The sequence below is a fragment of the Hibiscus syriacus genome, unplaced genomic scaffold, assembly GCF_006381635.1.
Source record: "Hibiscus syriacus cultivar Baekdansim isolate YM2019G1 unplaced genomic scaffold, ASM638163v2 tig00110809_pilon, whole genome shotgun sequence".
NCBI classification, from domain to species: domain Eukaryota; kingdom Viridiplantae; phylum Streptophyta; class Magnoliopsida; order Malvales; family Malvaceae; genus Hibiscus; species Hibiscus syriacus.
Window position 1 is genome coordinate 1,633,721 of NW_024062869.1, and position 6,000 is coordinate 1,639,720.

The window sequence follows — 6,000 nt, forward strand, 5'->3', positions numbered from 1 at the left end:
GTTAGGGGAAGTTTATGATTTTTGATGAAAATTAACTTTATGTTCAAATATATTTTAAAGATTAATTTGATTGTTTGAACGTGATTAATTTTCAATACATGAGTTGCCAATACCACTAGAGAAAATTAATTTAGAATTTTGTGTGTTTAAAATTGGATTTTAGCATTTTGGTGCAGAGGGAATCGATACCCCCATGAGGGAACCGATTCCCCCTTTGAAGGGGAACCGATTCCCCCCACAGGGGAATCGATACCACCATGGGGTTCTGGTTTTATCGGGCAGAACCCTTGGTTTTGGCTCAAAACCTCTCTTCTCTTCTCTTCCGCCGTTTCCACTCTCTACTCTCCCTATCTCCATTTTTGCCTCAAAACAACATTTTTAATCGGAATTCTCTTCAAATATCATCTTCTAAACTTGCTAGCATCATTAAAATCGTGCAAACAACATCAAAATCCACTCAATCTCATCTTTCAAGGTAAATTTTTCTAAATTCTCTATTTCATTGATTTTGAACATAGGACTAGTTTTTAGATAGAAATAGTGATCGGGCATTGATTGTTTAGTGATTAGAAACTATATATTACAACTAATTTCATCAAAAACACAAGAATTTTCCAAAAATTTTGAAATTTTTGAAATAAAAATAATGTTTTTCAAATTATTGTGTTTTAATTGAATTATGTTGTTGTTATGAAAACTATACATATATTGTTTTTCAAAATCTTATTTTTCAATAGTTTTCAAAAACTTTGCCCATTAGGATTGATTTAGAGAACCTTGAAATATTGATGACTCAATTGAGTTTTGGGATTGATTGAATTGCATACATGTGTTTTCTAAATTGCATGTTATTCATTCTATTCCTATTTCGTAAACCATGTCCAATCCTAAACGTGCTAGATCATCATCTAGTCGCTCACACCGTCAACCAAATCCACCTCCAAATCCTCCTCCTATTCCTGAAATTCCAATTCCTAATGCTAATCTAGTTGATCCCAATATAACTATCCAAAATTCATGCTTCAATCATCCTGGTCCTAGAAATCATCGTTTTTGGTATTATCAATATTTCGACTCTTACAAAATTAGAGAAGAACGTATCCCTTCTCGTCAAGCTATGTTAGATATTAATTTTAAATATCTTCCTCTTTTACAAGAGTGGAAATTTGATAAACTTTGTGACCTTGAACCTATAGTTTACCATCAACTTGTTCGCATCTTTTATTCTAATGCCGTTTGTGTCAAAAACCGAGCTCAAACTGAGACCATAGAAGTTCGTTCCTACCTCCTAGGATAATTCTTACATATTAACTCGGCTTACATAACCAAGGCATTAGGATTAGATAACGATGGTATTTCAAATGAAAAATAAATTTTAGGTTCTCGTTATAAAAGAAGGGATAGTGCGAGTGTCTTAGACCTTCATGAACGTTTTCTTCATCTAATGATTTCTTGGTGGTTTCGACCATCCGGAGGTCGTTATTCTACTCTTAGAGCCTTGGATCTTTGGTGGTTACATTGTTTCGAAAATAGTATTAAAATAAACCTACCTCAGATCATTTTTGCTGAAATTGTTGAAACCGTAAATCTTGTTCCTAACAAGAAACTCTGTTAATCTCTAGTTTACGGTTGCATTTTGAGTAATCCTTTTACTAAAGCCGGGCTTAGAGTTGGTCTAGATGCCTCATTTCCTCTAAAGAAACAAATTAATCTTCTTTCCTTAACGAGAGCGGGATGGATAAATGATAAGGAAACCGGTGAATGGGTTCGATCTTCTGAAAATACTCCAGGAGCTAGTTCTTCACGAGCTCCACCAGAAGCTGACGACGATCCCGAGCTTGAACAATTAATGCGAGACATCGATGAAGCCAAAGATGAGCCTGAACAGCCCGAGGAGAAGTGTTAAAGTAAGGGGGAGTAATTTCAAAACTTGATTTCAAAATCTTAAAATTACTAAAATGTTTTGTTATATCAAAAAAGGGGAGATTGTTGAAAACATTTTGATATTTCGATATAACAAATTAAGTTAAATGAATTTTAAGATTTTCCAAATGATTTTCTAAGTATATTCGATATAATTATTCGAATATCAAAATATTACTCCAAATATTTCAAAAATCTTTTTTAATCCTTACTTAAGTGTAAAATTAAGTTTTAATCTTAAAACAATTTCAAAATAATATTTCAAAGTATTTCGAACCATTTCAAAGTCAAAAATTCCAGATTGCTCAGAGGGAACCGATTCCCCCCCAAGGGGGTACCGATTCCCCCCTGAATGGTTTGGCTCCGAGATTTCCAGAATGCTTGGAGGGAACCGATTCCCCCATAGGGGGTACCGATTCCCCCTGTTCAACGGTCGAAATATTTGAATTTTACACTTAGGGAACCGATTCCCTATGAGGGGGAACCGATTCCCCCCACGCTCCAAGTTGTTTTATTAATTGTTTTCACACTAAAACGGCTATATGATCTTCACTAATCATCCCCAACGTTCATAAGTGATTCAAGGTGTATTTAAACAAGTTCTGAAGCCCTTGATCAACAAGAAATTATAGAGAAACAAGAGAGAGCATCAAACACCAAGTTTGTGCAAATCAAGCCAATTTTCCTTTCAATATTCATCTTGCTTTCAAAGAACACCAGTTGTGCTCATTTGTAATTATTTGTGAGTGTTCTTTTCTTGTTCTAGAATTGTGTAAACATCTTACCTTGTGAGGTTTTCCTTGTAAGTTTGCAAATTTGTAATCTTCTCTTTGGGAAAGAGTGTTCTCAAGAATTGGGGTATATTCTTGAGGGTGTTGTAAGGTTATCTCTTTGGCCTCAAAAGAAAGAACAAATTAGTGAATTTGTTGGAAAATCCTTAGTGTGGATAGCTAAGGTAGTGGACGTAGACTTTGATTGAGAAAGTCGAACCACTCTAAATCGTTGTGCAATTATTTTCAATTTTCTGCAAAAGCTTCCACCAAATTTTTAATTGCCAATTCACCCCTCTCTTGGCCAATTCCGTCAATCGATTAACTCAACAATTGGTATCAGAGCCTAACTCATTTGAAGGTTTAATCACCTCTTGATTCGATTCGGGAAGAGTTATATCGATAATCAAAGTCATCAATGACCTCCGCTTCAAACTTCGACTCCGGTCTCGACTCGATGCCCGTCAACAAGCCTCCTTTCTTCAATAGAGCTAACTATGCCTATTGGAAGAATAAAATGATGTACTTCATTCAATCAAGTGACATGGGAGCATGGAATGCTGTAGAAGAAGGATACATCAAACCTCTCACTCATCCAAGGTTGTGGTGTGAAGGAGAGACAAGAATGTTCCAGCTCAACTTTAAAGCCATCCATATCATTTTTTGTGCTCTTGGACCAGATGAATACGGAAGAGTTTCATCGTGTACAACCGCCAAAGAAATATGGGACAAACTTCAAGTCACTCATGAAGGTACCGATGAGGTAAAGAAATCTAAAATTAGTATTCTAACGCATAGCTATGAAAATTTCAGGATGAAACCAAATGAAGATATCAAAGCTATGACGGATAGATTTTCAACGATTGTCAATGGTCTCAAATCATATGGAGAGATCATTTCAAATGAAAAGCTTGTGAGGAAGTTAGTCTACTCCCTCCCAAAATCGTGGTAATCAAAGAAGACGACAATCATCGAGTCTAAGGACTTAACGTCCTTAACTCTTGAAGAGCTAATTGGGTCACTCCTCACTCATGAAACGATGCTCGAAGATGAGGTGGATCTCTACAAGATTGACGAGACACTAAAGGAGAATGAGAATAAGAAAAATATTGGAGTTGCTCTCAAATCCACAAAAGATGAGAGTGATTCGAATAACGATGACGATGACGAGGAAATGGCATTGTTTGCCAAACGGTTCAGAAAAATGATGAGACCTTATCGAGAAAGAAAATTCAAACGAAATGAAGGCCTTAAAAATGAACCGAAAGAGAAGGACCCAATCATTTGCTACGAATGCAAAAAGCCAGGGCATGTTAAATATGATTGCCCACAATTGAAGAAAAAGGGTCAATCAAAGAATAAGCACAAGGCTCATGTGGCTACATGGAGCGATGAAGAAAGTTCCGATGAAGAGGAACAAGAAGTAGCTAACTTGTGCTTGATGGCATTAGGGGAAGATTCTAAGGTAACCTCTAACTCATCCGATTTTGATGATTTATCCTATGATGAGTTATTAGAGGAATATAATGGGTTGGCTTCGGATTATGGGAAATTATTTTTAAAATATAAAAATGATGTTTCAAAATTGAAAAATGAAAACAAACTCATATCCAAAACCAACAACGATCTTGAAAGTAAAATCAAAGATTTGCAAATCAAACTAGAAGAGTTTGAAAAGAAAAATTTAGATTTGCAAAATTTACTTTCAAAGATCAATGATGATCATCAAAAGAAAATTGATGATCTTAAAACTTCTTTTGATAAAGTTGGAACAAAACATTTTGAAAAAGGTGGAAATTCAAAATCCAACTTTGTTAGAAAAAGTTTTAGAAACTACAATCATAGAGGTCCCTAAAGAACCTCAAATGGAAAAATCATTAGAAGTATGTGGATTCCTAAAGAACTCATTACTACTAAAGATAAAAATATCCTACACAAATAGATACCTAAGGGGACTAGGATTTTGGAAACTAATGAATATGTACCCAAAAGAATTTGGGTACCAAAAATCAAAAATTAATCTATGTTTGTAGGGAAAGGAGCATTGCTACAAGGCACGAGAAACAAATTCAAATTCATGGTACCTTGATAGTAGATGCTCAAGACACATGACTGGAGACAAAAGTCGGTTCATTGAGCTTAACGCAAAAAATAGAGGAGAAGTGACTTTTGGAGACAATTTAAAAGGTCACATTGAAGGTATTGGTACAATAGGTAATACCTCTTCCATACAAATTAAAAATGTTTTATATGTGAATGGATTAAAGCATAATCTATTGAGTATTAGTCAATTATGCGATAAAGGATTCAATGTCTTATTTGAAATTAATGGTTGTAAAGTCATTGACATTGTATCTAATCAGATTATGCTTGTTGGTCATAGAATAGGGAACATATACATGGTGCATTTAGATTCTTTTGATATGACTAATTTATGCCTAGTTGCTAAGGATGAACATGATAGTTGGTTATGGCATAGGAGACTAGGACATGCTAGTATGAGTGTTTTGCAACGGCTAATTCAAGGTGATTTAGTTCGAGGGTTGCCTAAGCTTAAATTTGATAATGATAAAATATGTGATGCTTGTGCTAAAGGAAAACAAAAGCGTGTTTCTTTTAAATCCATGTAGATCTTTTTGGGCCAACTAGGACTACTAGCTTGGGTGGAAAACAATATGCATTTGTCTTGGTAGATGACTATTCTAGATATACTTGGGTTCTATTTTTAAGTACTAAAGATGAAGCATTAGAACAGTTCATCACATTTTCAAAAATGATCCAAAATGAAAAGGGTTACTCTATAACTAGTGTTAGGAGTGATCATGGCACTGAATTTAAAAATCTTGGATTTATTGAATTTTGTAATTCTAATGGTATTAGTCATAATTTTTCAGCACCTAGAACCCCTCAACAAAATGGAATTGTTGAGAGGAAACATCAAACTTTAGAAGAAATGGCTAGAACCATGCTTTGTGAAAATAATTTGCCAAAATATTTTTGGGCGGAAGCCACAAATACTGCTTGTTATGTTGTTAATCGAGTAATGATTAGGCCAATTTTAAAGAAAACTCCATATGAAATTTTCAAAAATAAAATGCCTAACATTAGCTATTTTCATCCTTTTAGATGTAAATGTTTTGTTTTAAACAACGCTAAAGAAAACCTTGGCAAATTTGATGCTAAAAGTGATGAAGGAATTTTTCTGGGTTACTCCTTAAATTCTAAAGCTTATCGAGTATTTAATAAAAGAACTTTAGTTGTAGAAGAGTCTATACATGTTGTTTTCGATGATAATCCCCTTCCAAGG